This window comes from Equus quagga, chromosome 10 (assembly GCF_021613505.1).
Source record: "Equus quagga isolate Etosha38 chromosome 10, UCLA_HA_Equagga_1.0, whole genome shotgun sequence".
NCBI lineage: Eukaryota > Metazoa > Chordata > Mammalia > Perissodactyla > Equidae > Equus > Equus quagga.
The window spans coordinates 92,152,173-92,174,079 of NC_060276.1; the positions used below are offsets into that span (position 1 = coordinate 92,152,173).

The 21,907-nt window shown below is 38.5% G+C and overlaps 1 protein-coding gene across 3 annotated transcripts in view; it reads right to left on the reverse strand.

Moving 5' to 3' along the window:
- Positions 1-21,907, reverse strand: part of SYTL5 (synaptotagmin like 5) — a 261,691-nt gene that overhangs the window by 215,890 nt on the left and 23,894 nt on the right. The window contains exon 1 of one of the 3 annotated variants that reach the window (XM_046673688.1): positions 14,359-14,406. The exons of the other annotated variants lie outside the window; for them this stretch is intronic. The gene's annotated coding sequence lies outside the window, so the exon portion shown is untranslated. Of the gene's footprint in view, positions 1-14,358; positions 14,407-21,907 lie in introns of those variants that run through there. 3 annotated transcript variants of the gene reach the window in all.

The window sequence follows — 21,907 nt, forward strand, 5'->3', positions numbered from 1 at the left end:
CAGGATAGGTTTACTCTTGTGGCATAATTATTACTAGCACTCTTTTCACATTCTCAAAAGTGTCCTGGCTTGGATGATAAAGTGCATGATCACTCCACCTCAAACTCAATGTTTCCTAAACTGTCCCCATCATCATTCCTCCTGTATCTCAATCAGACAAACTAGGAGCCCAGAGTCATCCTTCACTCTTCCCCCTGAATCTGGCCTCCATGTTACAGCAATCTCCAGTCTTTGAACATTTCTTGAATCTACCATTTCCTCTCCTTTCCTACCGCCATGGTCCTGGACTCTTATCACCTCCGAAACACAGCAATAGCCTCCTAACATCCAGTTTTGTCCTCCTCAAATCCATCATCCACATAGCCATCATAGTGTTGAATTATCAGTCCAAATTGTTCACCCCTCTCTGTATCCATGCCCTCTGCCACGACTTTGAAGTTCCTCCCACTAGAGATATACTTCCCTACACCTTGACTTTGAGCTTACCCATATGGTTTGCTTTGCCCAGTTGAATGTTAAAGCATATAACCCAAGCAGGGGTTTGACATATACTTGTATGGTTGAACGTGGGCTCTTTGTGCTTCTGTCCTTGCCATTAAAAGAACATTCCTTGGCTGATCCATAGGTCCAAGAAGGACTAAAGTTGGGTCAGCAAAAACTGGACTCAATCTGCGACTTGGAGCCAAGTCCAAACAAACCCAGCCTGGAACAGTTAATCCCAACCAAATGGCAGAAGGATGAGGGAGAGTAATTGTTGTTTTAAGTTACTGAGTTTTGCAGTGGTTTGTTATGAAACATTAGCTGATCGACACAATTCCCCTCTCTGTCTTAGTTGGTAGCACGGAATTCACCCAAAGTAGAAATCTAAATTCATCCTTGATTCTTCCTCCTCACTCTGACCTTCACATTCCAATACTCCTTAGGTCTTTCAAATCTGTGTTTTAAACATTTCTTCAATCGAGAGCCCCTCTCTATTCCTGCTGCCACTGCCCTGGTTCAGACCCTTGATCCTGGACTACTGCAATAGATTTACCTGTTTTCCTTGCTGCTAGTCCTGTCCTCTCTAAATATGTGATCCACATAGCCACCAAAGGATCCTTCTATAAGGAACTTTAACCATTTCTCCCTATTTTATTTCTTCTCTCCTCTGCTAAAAACTCTTCAATGAGTCCTCATCACCTACAGAACAAAGTCAAACTTCCTTAACATATTAAGCAGGACCTTTATGGTCTGGCCCTAGCTTATGTATTATGTATACCTCTCTGCCCACTCGTGCCTTGCAACTTACACTATAGCAATACTGCTTACAGTTGCCTAATATCTCTCCAGAAAGTATGCCCTGGCTCCCTCTCTACCTCAGATCATGAGTTTCTCCTCTGTGCTCCCCATAATATGCAATACATATTTATGTGTACTTACTCACACTATAATGACCTATCAATCTCTCTCTCCCACTGGCTTTTTGAGGGCTGACTGTCTTACTCATGTTTTAATTTGAGAGTCTTGCCCTACAGCAGACCCTGACACATACGAGGTGCTCAATAAATATTTAATAAGTGAGTGAAGGAACGAGCAAATGGTTTTATAAAATACATAAAACAAATTTATAATGTTTATTACAACACTCTTCTGATATTCTCTCCTCCTAATCTCAAATTATATCATTTTCCCTGCTATTAATACATATGATTCAAAAATTACTACTGAAATAATCCATTTATTCACCTCGGCTCTTTTAGTAGATTTGACATCAGCGATGTGAAGACAAGATAATGATATGATCAACCCAGTTGCGATTCTGAATAATCAATAGGCCAAAATAGCAAGGGATAAAATCACCACTCATGTTTTTTATTTTTATGCTCTAAATATTTAAACTACCATCTATACTAGAGGATGGACCCAGCATGGAATTAAAAATCGGCCACAGTTCACATGTAATTATGATAATAAGTGGCATAGAATAAATTACAAACTAAACACGATCTTTCTTTTTCAATGTTGTACCCAGGATCACTCCAGGTGCAATTGTAGAGGCAAAATTTGTACTCTGCATTCCATTCTTCTTCTCTTTGTCCTTAAGATATCATTTCTTGCCTGGTGCCCAACAACCTTCCCTCATTGTGGTGATCATTTTTTATTTTGCCTCTTTCATATTCTACCCTTAACCACAGTCAAAATGTACCTGTTCTGCCCATGCCTTGCAAGGTCTGAGAAATTAAGCTGATTAAGGCTGAAACACTCATGGCAGGATAAGTTACTCTTTCCAGATTGATCAATGAGGAATGCTTTGGGCAGCAAGTAACAGTGATATCATCAACAACAATAATAATAAACAAACTACAGTGACATAAACCACTGGAGGTAGAGCAGTATCAGGTTGGTTTGGTGGCTCTTCCATGTCATCGAAGATCTAGGCTTTGTATTATGTTTGACCATACTAAGCATATGGGATTTGGTCCACCGGCTCGTTGCTTCATGATTGCAAGATGACTTTCCCAGCTCCAAGCATCACAATAACAAGAAAACATTCAAAGGCAGGATGTGATAGAAATTAAACTGAAACAGGTCTTTCTCCTCCACATACCTTGTTCCTTTTATCAGAAGGTATAGACTTTCCATAAAGCCCCAGAAGAATTTCCCTTATATCTCACTGACAAAGGAGAATAGCAAAGTGAATCTCAGGCTTTTTCAACTTCCACAGTGGAGGTGGGCCAGAGAAGAAAGGGACCGGAAATAGTTTCTGGGGAGTGAAATAAATGTGCACACTATGCCAGATAACTTGCCTGAGACTGAACACAGATGTTAAGGGTTCACATATGAAAAAGGAATAGCAACAAATAAATTGAGGCTGCGATTGTTTGCAAATCTCTCTCTCCTATTCAACTATGAATTCTGGGTGGCTAGAGGCTGTCTTGTTCATGTGTTTATTTTCACTTCAGAAATGTTATAAATGTCCATGGAACAGATGAAGGCAAAACACGAAAATCTCTCTGAATGAATTCCACAGGAATTCACTTCATGCTTCACAACTCCAACACACCTAGCCCTCAGAGGATATTTTTAATCTAAAAGGAAAAGTATCAAGACTCCTGTGTGAACTGGAGAAAGGTCAGATACTTTATGAAGTACTGTCAGGGTGAGAAGCACTAAACCTAGGGAATCAGCATTTAGTCAAAATGATATATGAAACTAATGCAGAGAATTGATTCCAGTGCTGCTTTTGGACTCTACAATTCCAGAATAACAACTAATATTTCTAGTAAACAAAAGCAGTTCATGTCATACCTCTTGTTAACCGTTACTAGTCTCTTACATGAGTTTTCCTGTCATTATTGTCCCTTACGTTGCTTGATAATAGGATGAAATTAGAAGAAATTATTCAGGATTTAAATGAAATAAGTACAAGAAAATAAGTAAAGAAATCCAGATAATTCAGAAACTTCTTGGAGTAAGACTTGCCTACTTAAAAATGTTCCCTCAGCTGAAAAAAATGAAACTCTAAGAGAAGAAGATTTGGAACCTTGTGCATTTGGACTTGAATTAACTGGGTCATTTGGTACCTTGACCCAGTTTGAAAATCTATAAAAATATCAGAAAAAGAAATGGAAGATGGAGTGGGAACAGAGAAGAAAATTAAAATTTTCAAACTAAAGTGTTAACAAATAAATAGATCATCTTATTTAATTCTAACAATCTATGGAGGCAGTTATTATTACCCTCACTTACAGTAAGGAAACTAAATAAAGAACAGATAAGTAACTTGACCAAGGTTACAAAATGAGAAAATCAGAATCTACACCCAAATCTATCTGCCAAATCTCTGCACTTTCTGCTGCTTCTACCAAACAGGAAAGAGTAACCAACACACATGCCCAAAATAGGTGTATTCTTCAGAAGTGTCCTACGAAACAAAAAGACGTAAAGCCCAGTTAAAATGACACAATTCTCTGAAGGAAAGGAGAAATGTCCTTTGATGCACAGAACAATCACAAAACAAAGTTCACAAAGCAAACAAGAGTGAAGCTGATTGACCAGAGATTATCAAGGAAAGGGTGAACATTGTAAAAAAGTAAGACAGCCAATTTAGCCCCTGAGGAATGAGGGAGGAGGAAGAGGCAGTGAAGTGAAGGAAGGAGTGAAGGAGAGGAGGGAGAAAGGGAAGTGGGACAGAAGAGGGACTAGGACAACGGAGCGATGAAGAGGGGACTGACTGGGCAAAAAAGTAGCCACTACCTAGAAAATTCTACAACACCAAAAGCTACTTTTGGCAGAATAGCTTGTGACACAATGATTGAGATGGAATTGTTTGAAGAAAGAGGAAAGAGATCAATTTTATGTGAATAAAAGTGATCTTTCCCTCTTGTATGTCTTCTGGGCCCAATCCTAATGGTCCAAACATCACAGAGAACCTAAGCCTGTAAGGACTCTCCTGGCTGAATTTGTTGTGCTTCCTCCACGTTCAATTATTAGGTACTGCTGTTACTAACATAACTTTTCTGTCCATCATCCCTCAAGTAAGTCCGTGGTTCAAGCATTTTACAATTTAATTTTTTAATCTTTAATATCCTTGAATTTAATCTTTTCCTGTTTGTAGTTCTCAGCACTAATATCAACAGTGGTTTTACCCTAGCCACGATTTTTGATGCCTCCGATTTTGTTATTCCCCCTTATTTTCAGCCAACTCTCAATGATTCATGAGTAAATCATACCTAATAAATCTCTAAAACTCCAGTTGACATATCCTAATAACAGGCTTGTTGATGTGAACTCAGGAAGTACAAATTAGTTTACTGTTAGTCTGAGTAAACATGTCACAACAGGATGCAGATGGGATTTTAAGGCCCAGGCTTGAAAACACACTCTAAGTTCATTGAACCACCAGTGAGCCAACAACAGTGGAGGCCAGCCTCCTCCTTTTAGGTCTACTGAGGGACACCATGACAGTACCACCCTTACCATCGACCAACACCTCCCTGCTCTCCCGGTCAATATTGGAAGAATATGCAGAAGGGAGAAGGTTGCCAGTCTTCTATGGAATGTTCATGAAGACAGATGATTTTCTCTCCTCCCAATAGGGAGGAAATAATTTTCTGAAATGAAATGATTCTTTCCAGGAATGCAGAGTAAGAGGAGAGCATGGAATCTGGCTAAGATATCACAAAGGTAGTATCTGATCTATGGGAAAGGAATTTTGACACAGTTGGGGGACAGTTAACTGGTAAAAATAAAGCTGCATCATAATTTTAATTCTACTGAATTAAAAAACCTCAACAAATTGGCTCCAGGATCTAAAATGGTAAATTTTAAAATCATATAATTCAGGGGCCAGCCCTGTGGCCAAGTGGTTAAGTTCGCGCACTCTGCTTCAGTGGCCCAGGGTTTCGCCGGTTCGAATCCTGGGGGCAGACATGGCACCGCTCATCAGGCCATGCTGAGGCGGCATCCCACATGCCACAACTAGAAGGACCCATAACTAAAAATACACAACTTTGTACCAGGGGGCTTTGGGAGAAAAAGGAAAAATAAAATCTTTAAAAAAAATCATATAATTCATATCCACATCAACTTATAGTTATTTTAAAAACAGAATTACCCACATCATGCTTCTCTTCAGCTTGTGCCATCAAGAACACAATACGATTTGCTGGAACAAGAGCACGTATATAAAATTAGGAGTGGTTGCAGAATTCAAAATAGATAGGGTAATATCTATTTAATACTTAGTTCCGGAAATTGTAACAGCACTGAAAGTTTAATTTGGGTTCTCCCCAAAGTAGATCCTGAGACAAGGACTGGGGGAGGACGACTATTTGCAAGGTAATGCCAGGATGCAAAAGTGAGGGAGTAGAGAAAGTGGGACAAGAGGAGGAAGAAAGAAAACCAAATGTATATTACTGCTGTGGGGAAATAGGACTCACTCCCTCTGGGGATACTATGAGAAAGTGCAAGGAACATGCCTCAAGATGCTATCACCAAATGCTGAGTTGGCTAGGACATTAATCTATCTACTCTTAGACACCATTGGTTGAGAATTGTCCCTGGGGGCATTTGCTCACTTTCATTTGTGCCTTCACCCATGGAGTGACACTTCATTCTTTGCCCCGTGTGCCCACTTGGCATGGGTCTCTGGCAAGTGCAGGAGACTGTCGTGCTCAGGTGAATGGGAATCAAGTGCCTGAGGGATTGGGCAGTTCTGTGGTACGTGATCAAGCCCTGTTACAGAGGTTTGAGTGATTGCTGCTTTCTTCATGGAGTCACTTGCTAGTGAAATGGGTTTCTGCAAGTACGTGATTCATTGTACAGGGTTCTTAAGACAATCAACACGTTAATCAATTATCATCAAATACCAAAGGTCAAATTTCAATCAAAATGACCCCCAGTCTCTTTTTCTAGAAAAATATTTTTCAACAGAGGCACCTTTGCTAAAATAGGCCAGACTTGTGACAGACTTGTAAATATTGGTAATACATAGCATGGGCAGAAAAGAGGTTTGGTTACAGCTTAGCCCAAGGCCACAAACAACTCATGACTGAACATCAGACAACTCCAAAATTCCTCAGCTATACCAGGCCATGGAGAGTTGTTCTCTCAAGCTTCCATCTATCTACCTTCATTCTACTTACAAGGAGCATTTATAGTAAACTATGAATTCTAGTCAGAAACTCCAGAAAAGCAAGGAACAACTGTGGATGAAAACCATCTAGATCACTGTTTTCAGAACTGTGCTGTGAGGCAGCTCACGGGGCCATGGAGGTGGAAGAATTAAGGGGGTGGGTCTGGGCTCCTTCCCTGCTTCAACAGGAACCATTGTGAAATGTTTTTGTCTCTCTCCTTTAGGTTTCTGCTTAAGCTTGAAGAATACTGACCCAACTCCTTCAATTTAAAAAGAAACACGGGGGGCCAGTCCCGTGGCAGAGCGGTTAAGTTCACGCACTCCGCTGCAGCTGCCCAGGGTTTCGCCGGTTCGGATCCTGGGTGCAGACATGGCAGCGCTCATCAGGCCATGCTGAGGTGGCATCCCACATGCCACAACTGGAAGGACCCACGACTAAAAATACACAACCATGTACCAGGGGCACTTTCAGGGGAAAAAGGAAAAATAAAAATATTTAAAAAAAAAAAAAAGAAAAGAAAAGAAACACAGGCTATGAAGTGGCTTCTTGAAGGCTGCACTGCCAAAGAAAAGTAGAGCTAAGATGACGAATCTGACTTCTAAGCCAGCAGTGCACTTTCTAATTCACCTTAGTTTTCTTTTCCAAACTTGTGCCTATCCACAAAAATATTTTCAGCAGCAAACAGCCCTATTGTCCTTCCTTTAACAAATGTGGCAGGGAAAAAATGGTACTTAAAAGAATACTCACTACAGCCACTTCTTCCTCTCTAGGGCAATGATCTAAATCCCTCAGAGGTAGGTGGCTTGTTTAGAAAAATATTTTGATGATGGCCCTTGACTAGCTTTTTAATGGAGAAATGTGAGGACACTTGCCCCAAGTTTACATGGACAAGAGCCAGAAAAGAGAGCTGAATTACTCCATGAAATAGAGTGAGAGAGATTAAGGTGGCTGAGAGAGAGAAGCCAGCGAGAAGGGAAGTAGAGATGTCAGCCGAGGAAAGGGAGAGGAAGGGGCCTGGATGTAACCCATATGGAGGCCTAAGGGGAAATTCCCTGTGTCAGGGCATAACCAAGGAATTGAGAACACAGTGGTGTGATATTCAGTATTAAGTTCTTTGTGGTATCGGGCTGGGCTGTCACCATCTTTTCCCTTCCTTGTTATTACCAAGATTTAGAAGTCTGCCACACATACAAGCCTTATGTTAGGTTTATTTGAGGAAAGCAATAAAGTGAGTCCAGCAACGAGGAAGTGGACAGCACAGCCCAGAACTTACAGAGAAGACTGGAGGTGAGTGGATGAGCTGGGTGCCCCGCAGTTTGAACATCCTCCCACTAATTCTTCTCATCAAAGTAATTACCTGCCCATAATGCATTAAAGAACCATGAGGGAAGAATGATACAGAATATGTGAAAATTATTTCAACTTTCAGTTACTTGTCAGGAGAAGTGGCATGTAATGCTTGGAGTGACTCACTTAGGTAGGAGGTGACAGCAGGTAAAATTAACAGGAATCTGAAATGATGTGTATCGCCTTTAAAAAGATGTATGATCACAAAGGAAAAGGTGCCATAAAATTTGCATACGTATTTTATTTAAAATGTTGATATATAATGAACAGCAAGAATGTACTGATGAAAGAATTCATGCTTACATTTATGAAAGGCCTATTAATATAAAAGTTACTTGTAGAAAAACTCCCACTCAACCCTTTCAGATTTATGAATAATGCAATGGGATTTCTCTGAAATATTAGAAAATGTATGCCACTAATCAAGTTTAATGATAGCTTAAGCCTCCCCAAACAGTTAACCTTAACAGCCAGAAAATCAAAATCACAGTAAGGAAATGGCTAGGATAAAATATAAATGAAAAGAGCTTTTCCTTCCTATAAGTTATTTCAAATCACTGACATCCATGGGTAGGAGGGGCAACTAAATATAGTTTTCAGAAAATTATTCTACCAAAAGAAGACATGATCAAATTCTAAAACAGTTCAGTACTTGCTATGGCTCGATGTCATCAGTACAGTGTTTCTCACAGTGGCCCTGGACCAGAAGGATGAGCATCACCTGCGAACTTGTTAGAAACGCAGATTCTGGGGACCCACTCCAGACCTATGAATTCAACAACTCTCAGAATGAGGCTCGGCAACCTGCACTGTACCAAGCTGTCCAGGTGACTCTAATGCACGCTAAAGCTGGGGAATCACTGCTTTAGTAGCTTCAGATAAAATGGCTCTCCAAGATTCTTATCACTGTGTATGAAAGACACAGGGCACATCAGCTAAAGGCTTTAATGGTATTGAGCCTTTCGGACTACTCAAGAGGTATCTACTATGTCAGGCGTAAAAAGCCCATTAGTTTAGTTGATATGTGATACCTGCATTATTGTGCACATAATCAGCTTAATATTGAAGGACCGAGCCGGGAATGAGAGAAGACAACTCAGAAGTGGCAATGTATATAAGATAATTACAGAACATTACAAGATAATACACTTGATCATTATTTTTCTGTAGATTATTATCTTTTTCTGTGGGACATTTCAACCAGGTTGATCTTCCCATTATCCCTCATATAAATCATGTTGATTCCCAGCCTTACCTTGGCTGTTTCTACAACACCCATTCCTCTTGTCTGACCTTTTACAATTCCACCCTTCCTTTTGGGATTCAGCTCACCTTCTCCACCAGTTGCTCAAATCATTTCTTTCAACACACATTTATTATATATCTGTCAAATAAAATAACTGATGAATAAATTAATGAATACATTTTTCAATGCCATTTCAAATACTTCCTACATGCAAAATTAGAGATTCTCTTTCCTCTGAATATGTAAGAATAATGATAATAGTTAACATTTACTGAAAAAACTGATTCTTTCAGCGCCATTGTCAGAGATGTGGATCCTCAGACAAAAATAATTCAGGCTCTTGTTTATGACTGAAAACCAGTAGGAACAACAGACAATAGAAACAGCCACAGACCTTCAGCTATTGGGATTATCAGACGCAGATCTTAAAATGACTGTTTACAATGGTAATGGCCATAAAAGACAAGACTGAAACTTTCAGGAGAGAAGTGGAAACTGTAAGTGATAAAGCCTATTTGAAAAATACAGAAAATTTCTAGAACAGGAAAAATTACAATAGCCAATATGAAGAATTCAATGGATGAGTGTTACTAGACGTTAGAAAAAAATGGGAGAGAGTTAGAATTCTGGAACACAGATCAGAAGAAACTATTCTGAAAGAAATACAGAGGGAGAAAAGGATGAAAAATACAAAAGAGGTGATAAGAGATATAGAGGATACAGTCTTAAATGACTACTATATAAAGTTGGAATGTATAAAAACCAAACTGATTGCAAGCTTCAGCTAGCTAACCACAAAACCAGCCAAACATCTACTAAACCAGATAGCACTCCACAAAATTTATGTGATATGTGACATTTTGAAACCTGAAATTATTTGTCTAACTATATTAAAATTTGCATTTCACACACTGAAGGCAGAGAGAGAATCTCAGGTATATCTTAATAATTTACTTTTTCCTGTATGGTATTACAGGACTAAGCCTTGTCTACAGACCAAGGATTGTTTCCTATTTCACAATGATGAAATATGTTGCTATTGTAAGTGGTATGAATCAGCTTTAGAAGGAAGCAATAAATAAACTAGAAATAAAAGATAAACTTAGAAGTGGATTATACACCATTTTAAATTAGTCTCTAATTGCTTTATCTATGTTAGTGCTACTATATTAAGTGAGATTTTAGTTCTTTGGTGGAAGAAGGTATGTTTTATATTACCCTTGCACACCTCTTGACTCCAAAGAGTACTGGAGATACACTAAGGGCACGGCAAGTATTTAGTGACAGACAAAATATACACATTAATGAAATAGTTTATAATTTATGTTTCTAGAGGGCTCAAAAGCAAATGGAGCCATGTTAAAAGGATACAGGAGCCAGTGCTGGCACTTGTCAAAACAGAGACAATTTGAGCATCAAAAATGAATAATGAAAAAAAAGGATTATAACCCATTGAATAAAATGAGACCATTAGTTTATACCGATTCCACAAACAAAAACAAGCAAATAAGGGAGAAGGAGGGAAAGCTCTTCTTTACTATAAAATGAAAACTAATAAATGTGGAGGGAATGATGGAGTTAGAAAATCAACATTTATCAACTAATGTAGTGATAATTCAGGCAAGAATCATAAATACGTTGGATGGAAGTTTGTTGGGACCAAAGTATGTCCCCACAGGTTACTTATTAATTACAAAGTAAAAAAGGTACCTTTACAGAGGAGAAATCAGGTAGATGCTACCCTAACCTAGTGATCAAAGTTAAATCACCAATGAAGGGGACAAACCGATCAACACTACTTCTTCAGTATTTCTGCCCAAAATGCATTATCTAAATCTGATCATGAGAAAATATCAGGCAAACTCAAACTGAAAGATACTCTACCGGGGGAAAAAAATTCTAGCATGCTCGCTTCAAAAGTGTCAAGATCATGAAAAACAAAGAAAGGCAAGACTGAGACACTGTTTCAGCTTAAGGAAGAGTCAAGAAACATGATACTAAATGTAACACAAGATCCTGAATAGTAGCCTGGATTAGGTGGGGCGGGGTGGGGGCGCGGTGGGAAGTGTACTGGGGGATGCTATAAAGCTGGCAGCATTTTCACCAGATACCTTGAGAGTTTGTAATAATTGAAAATACTTGGGGCCCACCCCAAATCATCTATATCAGAATCTCTGGGAGATGGGGCCCAGGAATCTACGTTTTAACAAGCCTGCCATGTAATTCTGATGCATGCTAACACTGGAGAAGCTCCGCTATAAAGGACAAAATCGGGACACTTGGTGAAATGTGAAAATAGACTGTATACAAGATACTTATATTGTATCATGATAAATTTCTTGAATTTAATAAATGTATTGTAGTTATATAAAAAAGAACGTCCTCATTCTTGAGAGAGACATAAGAAGAATTCAGTAAAATGTAAAACATTGGTGAATCTAGGTCAAAGATATATGAGTGTTTATTGTACCATTGTTAATTATTCCATAGGTTTGAGTTTTTCAAAACGGTTATTAAATAGATACAAATACACATATATATCCACATTCCCAGGCGTTCATTGTACCATATCACCATTTTGCATCTTTACAAGTAAGATCATGTCCACATCTATTAGCCTTGTAGAAATTAACATTCTGTCTTTCAATTAGTAACAAGTCACGCTCAGTGCTACATTTCCACACTGTCGCTACACATCACTTATTTTTTAAAGTCATTGCAGATGCACCCAGTGCAAGATTATCAAGCTGCCCATCGATATGAGGTAACAAGCAAACCATGTCCAATTAGATGCCTTACGGGCTAATTTAAAAAACTAAACTAGATTAAAATATTATACAGGTGCTATAAGGTATTCTCTATCACGCGGTGGAAAATTATTCCCAAGAAGAACCATATGGCTTTATGGGCCATGTGATCTCTGTCACAACTACTCAACTTTGCTGTTGTTGCACAAAAGCAACTATAGGCAATCCATAAACAAATGAGCGTGGCTGTGTTATAATAACATTTTATTTACAAAATCAGGCAGCAGGCCAGATGTTGGCCCAGAGGTTTATTTTGCCAGCTCCTTTTATGTACCAAGGACCTGTTCCACATTATTGCGTTTGTGCATCCATCCTTGGTCATGCAGACCTTACACTAATAGCTCGCCTGCCATCAAGTAGGAATTCTGTATCCCAGAGACCTCATTGAACGTGTTCAACAGTGATCTGTACTCTAAACTCATGTACCACATTTTATTAACATCAATAAGTATAAAGGCTACAGAAAGTCTTTTATAGGCTTTCATTTTAAAGCTATACAGTGATCCTAAACTGCAAACTAATATTCTTTAGTGCTATGACAAATTTGGTCAAAATGAACTTTGAAGCACTAGCTCAGTGTTCCTGTCTTGGTTTAGGTTTCCCCAACAGCAGATCCTGAGACAAGGATTTGAGTCCAAGTAGTTTCTTTGGGAAGTAAACACTGGTATGGAAGTAGGGAAGTGAGATAAGGAAGGCAAGAAAGCCAATAAAGGGTATGTTTTCGAGCCAGTTACCTACCACTGTGGGCTACTGGGGCTCAATCCTTCTGAAGAACACTGGGAAACAGTGAGTACATCTTAGAGATATCTCAGTTGAGAAGCAAAGAAGTTGGGGTGTTTTTATCTACCAACTCCCCAATTGTGATTGGTTGAAGGCTACCTCTGGGGACCTTGCCTTCACAAGGTGAGCTTGCCTGCTTAGCTGCACAAAAGTCCTCAGACAGAGAGTAGCAAGTGTTTGCAGCGAGCAACCTTCTAAATCTGAGATGAGCACTGAAGGGATGTGGGCCCAGTACCGACCACCTCTGCTATGGTTCCCAAAGTTTTTATGAGAAAGATCTAGGTTTTGCTCCTCAATCATCATAACGTTAATGTATTCTGATCAATTCCATGATCAGAAAGGGGTAAGGGATCTTAGGTGGTAGCTCATGCATTACACTACAAAACGGTAATTAGCCGCTCTCCATTTCTCTCTGCGACTGTCTCAGCACAGCTGGGTGGAGTGGAGAGTTGGTCCCAATTACTGCTGTGCAACGAACCCAGTAAGCATGACTTTGTAGCAGGAAATCCATGAAGTTGATGAGCTTTACTGGTCCCTCTGACACTTACATTTAATAACCTAGTGAATGTAAAACTCTATTTAAATATTGTTTCAGAGCATGATATATTGTACACCTGATTTAAAACAGAAACTCCAATTTATTGAGTCAACAAATTCTTCTAATTCTACCAGTGATTTATGGCAACCACATGAAGTGCCAGCAGGAACAGGAAAATCCTTCTACAGTAAGCCCTTCTTAGGTGGCATCCTTCCTTAAAGTTTTATTTCCAGAAAAGAGCCTTGAAAATGGATACAACTACCTCAAGGAATAACTTCTTTCCCCAGACTCTGTCGATTACCCTCTAGTGGGGTTTTATGAGGTTTTCCTAGTCAGTTTCCTATCAGTGTCCGATTACGGCCTATCAGAACTCTCCCCAGAGTCATCATACAACATAATTAGAAGATAGGAAAATAAACACAGTGGTCATACGTATCTATTGTTGACTTACCATAAATTTACCAGCCCCAGCTCATGCAACTAGGTTAATATTGATGTCAAAGATTACATCCTTGTACAAATTATAACATCCACTATGTACCTATTCTTCATTCAAAATTCTTGCTTGTATACTCAACATGTACACCTTCTGAGAGAGAGAGAGAACGAATGAGGAAAATGAGATCATAAGGAGCCCTTGGTTTCAAAGTTCACCAACTGATGCAGTGATTAAATCCAGGCTACAGGAGTGTTTTGTTTGTCTTGATCATTATTTTTAATTTTTATGAAATAATAGCACTTATAAATGTGGAAATTTCACATAAAACAATCCATATTTCAGCTTCCTTTCAAAAAGTCACAGGGTCAGGAAACGCTGGTCTCAAAATCTACATGGTAACATTAGGAAGGGGTTGGGGAATGGCTGTCCCCTTAAGATAGGGTACACACCTCCTGTTTATCATAGTCACCATCATCTTCCATTGTCTACCTGTCTTGCCTCTAGAGGCATTGAGTTTGTGACCCAGGTGAAACATGGTAAACAGAATTTTGAACACAAAGCTTTGGAAATGTAGCACATCTTACCTTTTACACAGACTGATATCTCAGACTAGAGCATTTTCTTCTGGAATACAGGCTTCTCTAACTCGATTTACTGCATTAATGTGCAGAATTGATGGCACTCGGCCAGTGTACCTAGGATGACAAGGCACATAAAATAATCTTAAATAGTCTATCCACTTCCTGTTCTACTCTTAGCGAGACTCTCCTGGTTCCATCCTGAGTTAGGTCCTGCCTCATCCTATAAAGACGTTTTCCCCAGATAATTTCTACATCAGAACCAGTACAGAAGTGGAAGTCTGGAGGAATAAAGATTATGGAGCTAAAATGTGGAAAGAAGTTAAGCCTGATGAATAAAAATGTATCTAAGAGAGTAACCTGTTAGTAATGAAACTGATTTTCTTGTAGAATAGGTTATCTCTTAAAAACTTCATGCCAAAAAATGTTTGCGTAAATGTAGGCTTATTTGAATAGGTGTATAATCTAGTAAATGAACTGTTCAAAAATTTAACTCTCTTTTGGGTGAAAGGATTATCACCCAAAGGTCTGCCTCACTATTTCACAGTAACTTATCATATATAACCTTTGAAAATTCTTTAACTTAGTTGATAAAAGGGAAAAAGGCCAAGTGAGAGTTACACTCAGTTTAAAGCCTTTTGGCATGAAGGTGACGTAAGGATACATATTAAAAACAGGAGGTGGAGGGAAGAGCAGGAGAGAGAGGGAAAGAGAGAGAGACGGAGGGAGGGGAGAAAAAGAGATTGAGAATGAACAACAGAGATGGAAAATTCTTATTTTGTGGGTTAAGGATCAAACTCAGATCCATGTACCTGTAAGTTTCCTTTCTATTCAAACCAAAGCTTTAAAGTATTTGATCCTATGAACAACAGGGTGAAATATGAATGAAAAATTCAAGGAAAATAAATGTTTGCTTAAGCATTTTAAAGCCAGCCACGGGTTGATTCGTGCCAAGATGCAAAATGAGGCTGCTACTATTGGCGAGATGCAGCACCTGTGAGCAGAAAGATTTTCTACTTTAGTGGGGCTGCAGAGTGACCAATAATTTGATCTTTATCAACCTTTGCTTGGTCCAGGCACATTTTCAATGAGGGAAAATTTCACAATAACGGATATCCCTAAATATTTCTCTACTCACTTTCCAAAGAAGTCTCCAAAAATATGCATTCAAAAATGTCCCTAAACAAAAGATTGGCACAGATGTTAGCACAGGGCAAATCTTCCTCAGCAAAAAAAAAAAGTCCCTAAACAAGCCCTTTAACTTCTACAGCCTCAGTGAAAATACAGCTTAACATCATTTACTGCTGTAAAAATAAAGTGGAAGTGTGCACATAGATCAGGGAGGCCCTTATCACATATTCCCCCCAGTCATTTGTGTAGAGATATTGCCTTAGTCTATCTATCTTCCAGGCAGGATTATAGCCCAATCCCCTTCCATAATGGAAGACAATGTTTTCAAACAATAAAGAAAACCTAAATCACTTATGGGAGAATCATTAAATCCGTAGATTTTCTATTTGTGTTGGGGAAATTCCTGAATTTTTGATGCCCATCACTTGCCACAGACATCTTTCTAGTGCTCTATATGCAACATCTCATGTGTACCTCATTCATGTGACCATGGGAAGATGACAATAATGGGATTTTACACCGCTACTCTGTTGATCCACTGTATTAATCTTCTATGGCTGTGTGAGAAACTGCCAGAAGCTAAGCAGCTTATACCAACAACCCTTCCCTCACAATTCTCTAAGTCAGAGGTCCAGGCGAACTCGTGAGGGTTCTCTGCTCTGGGTCTCACAAAACCTAAAATTAAGGTGTTGGCCTGGCTGGGCTCCTATCTAGAGGTTCTGGGGGAGAATCTGCTTCAACCTAAAGCTCATTGAGGTTGTAGGCAGAATCCATTTCCTGGCAGGTGTAGGACTGAGATCTGCATTCCCTTTCTGGCTGTCAGCTAGGGGTCCCCCTCAGCTCCTAGAGGCCACCTACATTTCTTATCAATTGGTCTTCTCCATCTTCAAGGCTAGTAATGGTGTGTTGAATCCTCATGTTTTGAATCTCTTTGACATTCCCTTCTGCTCTCCTCTTCTACCACCACCTGGAGAAAGTTCTCTGCTTTTAAGGGCTCAAGTGATTAGATTAGGCCCACTCTGATAACCTTTTTTTTTTTTTTTTAAGACCCAACTGTGTCATATAACAAAGCAATCACAGGGGTGATATCTAACTACACTTAGAGGGCCTCGATACTGGAACTTGGAATCTTGGGGGCCACTTCTAGAAAGTCTGTCTACCTGCCTACCACATCTATCAATGTACATTTTTACATATACTGTCCTCTTGTGGGGACAGTTCACTACTACAACATTGACTATGTCCACTGTTGGGTGAAAAACAGCATTGCAAATGTCCAATGAAGGAAGCCTCAGCTTCCTGGTAGACCATAAAAATTTGCCCCCCATAACTTGGAGGTGAGTCAATTAGCCACAGCCCTCAATAGCTAGTTATCAAAACAATACCTAGCTATCAATACAATACAGTCCTCAATACCTAGTTAATTAAACCGTGTGTCGGGGAAGGCAGACTGATATACAAGAGAAGACCAATCTAGACACAAGGATGCTTTCTTTTTAAAGCCATATGAACTGTATACACTCTGTATTGCCTCAGGCTTTAGGTACTAACTGGGGCTTAATAAACAATTGGGATTTAAGGGGTAATCATCTCACTAATTTCCAAAACAGATATCTAAATGAGAGTTACTGGAGTAAGATAACATGAACCCTAAGAGTAGTGTAATTTTTCCCGTTTTTAATATACATGGATATGGCAGATTATATTTTCTAAAGATGGCCACAACTGTACCTCCCATCACATATGTTCTTCTTTCAGTTTTTGCTTCATGTATTTTGGGGCTCTGTTAGGTGCGTATGTTTATAATCATTATATCTTCTTGATGGATTGACACTTTCATCATTATAAAATGCACTTCTCTGTCTCCAGCAACAATTTGTCTTAAAGTATATTTTGTCTGATATTAGAGTAGTTTCTCTAGCTCTCGTGTGGTTACTGTTTGCATGGTTTTTCCATCCTAAAACTTTCAACCTATTTGTGACTTTGAATCTAAAGTATGTCTGTTGTAGCCAGCATATAGTTGGGTCGTGTTTTTCCATCCATTCTGCCAATTTCTGCCTTTTATTTGAAGTATTTAATCCATTTACATTTAATGTGATTACCGATAAGTACGATTTATGCCTGCCATTTTGCTATTTATTTTCCATATCTCCTATGTCTTCTTATTCTTCCATTCCTCCACTACTGCCTTTTTTGTGTTAAAATATACTTTCTAGTGTACCATTTCATTGCCCTGTCATTTATTTTACTATATTTTTGGCTTATTTTCTTAGTGGTTGCCCTAGCAATGACAATTCTTAACTTAAAACAATCTAGTTCAGATTAATATCAACTTAATTACAATAATATGCAAAAGTTTTGCTCCAATTTATCTCCATTCCATTCCCCATCTTTTGTGCTGTTATTGTCATACAAATTACAGCTTTATACATTGTCTCCCCATCATCACAGAATTATAATTACTGCTTTATGCAATTGTCTCTTAAATCAGATAGAATAAAAGAGTTAAAGACAAAAATACACTTAGCTTTTATATATTTACCTATATAGTTTTACATTTACTGGTGCCCTTTATTTGTTCATGGGGATTTGAGTAACTGACTAGGGTCCTTTCATATCAGTCTGAAGGACTCCCTTTAATATATCTTATTGGTAGGTCTGCTACTGACAGATTCTCTCAGTTTTTATTGTTTTAATCTGAGAATGCCTTACATTCTCCTTCATTTTTGGAGGACAGTGTTGATGGATCTAAAATTCTTGGTTGACAGTCTTTCTTTCAGCACTTTGAATATATCATCCCACTGCCTTGTGGTCTCCATGGCTTTTGATGAGAAATCAGCTATTAACTGTATTGAGGACTTCTTGTATGTAATGATTTGCTTCTCTTGCTGCTTTCAAGGTTTTGTCTTTGGCTTTTGACAGTTTAATTATGATGTGTCTAGATATGATCTGAGTTTACCTTACTTGGAATTCACTCAGCTTCTTGTATGTGTAGATTCATGTATTTTATCAAATTCGTGACGTTTTCAGCCATTATATCTTCAAATATTCTTTCTTACCCTTTTTCTCTCTCCTCTCCTGTTGGGACTCCCATTTTGAATATGTTGTATGTTTGGTGGGGCCCCAAAGGTCTCTCAGGCTCTGTTCATTTTTCTATTTTTTTTCTTTCTGCTCAACTGGATAATCTCAATTGACCTGTCTTCAAATCCACTGATTCTTTCTTCTGCCTGTTCAAATCTAATGTTGAGCACCTCTACTGAGTTTTTCATTTCAGTTATTGTACTTTTCAACTTGAGAATTTCTTTTTATTGATGTTTTTTCTTTAATTGATGAGACATTATTCTCATATTTTCATTTAGTTCTTTGAATATATTTAAAATAGCTTATTTCAAGTCTGTTTAGTAACTCCAACATCTGGGCTTCTTCAGGGATAGTTTCTACTGACACTTTTTTCCCTCTGGATGGGTCATATTTTCTTCTTCCTTTGTATGCCCCATGAGTTTTGTTGAAAACTGGACATTTTAAATAATATAATGTAGAAACTCTGGAAATCAATTTCTCCCCATTCCCCAGGATTTGTTGTTTAGTGACTTTTGTGAACTAATTCTGTGAAGTCTGTATTCTTTGTCACTTGTTGCCACTAATGTCTCTGCTCTGTTAGCATATTCAGTTAATGATTAATAATCAGAAATTTCCTTAAATGACTGAAACTAATGTCTCCTAGTCTTTGTTGAGGGGCTCTGTGTGAATGTCAGGCATGCCTTCCATACTCAGCCAGACAGTTTACAACTCTACATTAGCCTTTACTTCCTGTTTACACAATGCCTCGAGGTTAGTCAGACATAAGAGTTTAAAGTCTTCTCAGTTTTTTTCTGAGCATATACACAGCCTTTCTAGATTTCCAGGAATATGTAAAGTTTTTCAAAGTCCCCTATGGACATCTCACTCCCAAATTTATCCATTTAAGCTTTTTGGTTAGCTGATTGTTTTCCCCAAATGTTATCTACCACCTCAGGCAGCTGCAAGGTTCAACAATGGCCTCTGGTTGTTTTTTTTCACAAATGCTCTGAAGAAAAAGCTTTGCACACTAGGCAAGCTCCAAGTCAGGTCAAATAAAGACAGTCTTGAGAGGGGAGTCTTCCAGAGAACCATCACACAGGTCAAATAATAATTCTCTGGGAACGTGGCTTTGAAAGTGCTCCAACCGTGTTCTACCCCTGTCAGTGGCTACCAGGATGCTGCTTGTCACTGATTATCATCTATTGGTTTTCAAGGCTACTATGGAACTGAAGAGATGGGAGTAGGAATATGGCAAGTTAAAATATCACAAAACCCACTATTCTTATGGAGATCCAGCCATTCTTCTTGAATACATGCTCCATGGATTGTTGCCTTTGGCTAATTTCCAAAGTCCTGAAAAAGTTGATTCTGACAATTTTTGCCAGTGTTCTTATTGCTGTTTTGGAGGAGTGAATTTTCAGAGACCCTTTCTCTACCATTTTCACTGCCATCTTCTATGCATGCTCTTCTGCAATGTGACCCTGGCACTGCCCATTAAAAGGTGGAGTTTGTATCTCTACCTCTTTGAACCTGGGCAGCCCTGTGACTGCTTTGACCCACAGAATCAGTGGAAGGAGTGCTATTCCAGTTCCACATGTAGGCCTTAACTGGCCTGGAAGCTCCTGCTTCCTGCCTCTCAGAAGCCAGCCACTATTTAAGAAGGGCAACCAACCTGAGCACCACGCTATGAGAATCTCAAGTTACATGGAGAGGCTTTTGAGAATCATACAACATATGGAGAGCGAGAAGCCAAAAAGCACTAAGATACTAAACATGTGAGTTAAAAATCCTTCTTGGAAGCCAATCTTCCAATCCCAGCTATTCCAGCCCATACCACCTGAACCAGAGACCATTGCCCTTCCAAGTTCTTCCCAAATTCCTGACCCACAAAATGATGAGAAAAATAAAATGGTTGTTTTAAGCCACTAGCTTTTGAGGCTGTTTGTTGTATGGCAATACAACCAAAATGGTATATAACTAAATACGGAGACAGGAAATTTTGTTGTGATGGAAACCAGAGTCTCTGTGACTGCCACTGCTGCTATTCCAACACTCCCAGTGGGTACTTTCATCATCAAGCTTTTGACAATGGTTTATTTGGTCCCCTTTTCAATGGATTTATAGAAAGAATGCTACCATAATTCTGCCTAGATGCTCCCTTCTTTTTCCTCCATAGCTCCAATGTCTTGACCCATCATAAGATTTTTGGAAAGACAGAGTCAATTTCAGTTTTTGACACATGGAAGTGTTCACACATCTCTTTAAAATAGAGTTCCCTACCTCCTCCATGTTACTTCAATCTCTACATTTCCTGTAACATCATTATTCCCCCCAGTGACAGCAATACCAGCAAATAACTGTCTCTTTGCTCCTTCTCTAGGACTCAAATGTTTATGGCCTCGTGCCTCCCGACAAGTGCATTATAAAGACTTTGTAGAAATAATGTGAGGCTTTTAAGTCCTTGTGAAGATTTTGTGCTCAGAAAAGACCAGTTACTGTTACCTCTTTCTTTTAATTAATATTCAAATTACTACAGTAACATTTAACAATCCAGCCCTCCTTCAAGTGTTCAAGATCAATTTGAATATCTTATTGTTCCATTTATAAACATAGCAAACTTTAACAGTCACTGACTAGTGAGTCTTTGATTAATATTCAGTCAATTCAAGTTGAACATACTGAATTCCTTAAATAATCTGTTCTGTTTAAAATTCAGTTAATTCACTTATGAAATTGAAATTACATTTATAAACATATTATATTCAAATTTCTTTTAAACATTTCAAATGCATGACCTAGAAGTAAAAGCTTCATTCATTCAGTTAGTCAGTCAGCAAACTTTTTTAGCACCTTCTATAAGCCAAGTACTTTTATAGGTGTTCCAGATACAGCAGCAAACAAAATTCTTACCTTCATGGAGAGTACATTCTAATAGGTAAAACTGGTCATTAAAAAAATATGTAATATAACGCCAGGTAAGTGCTCTATAGAAGATAAGGTAAGGAGATGCAGTCATTTTTACTAGTATGGTCAGGAAAAGCCTTTCAGAAGAGTTAAAATTTAAGAGAGCGCTAAATATTATTATAAATACTTAATTATAGAAAATCTAAAAATTCCATTTAAAAATATAGTGAATCTTAAATTTTCTTAGGCCTTCAATATTGCTTACTCAGTAAAGTTACCCTACATCTTTCAACTATAAATCAAGACTAAAATTAATGACAGAAGTATACATTTGAAATTGGAATCACAATCTAAGTCTGCCACATTCTCTAACATGCTAAATTATCTTCAATATTGTAAATACATTAAATACCAAATATATAGAATGTTATGATGACTATGCAAATCTATTCCTGAATTT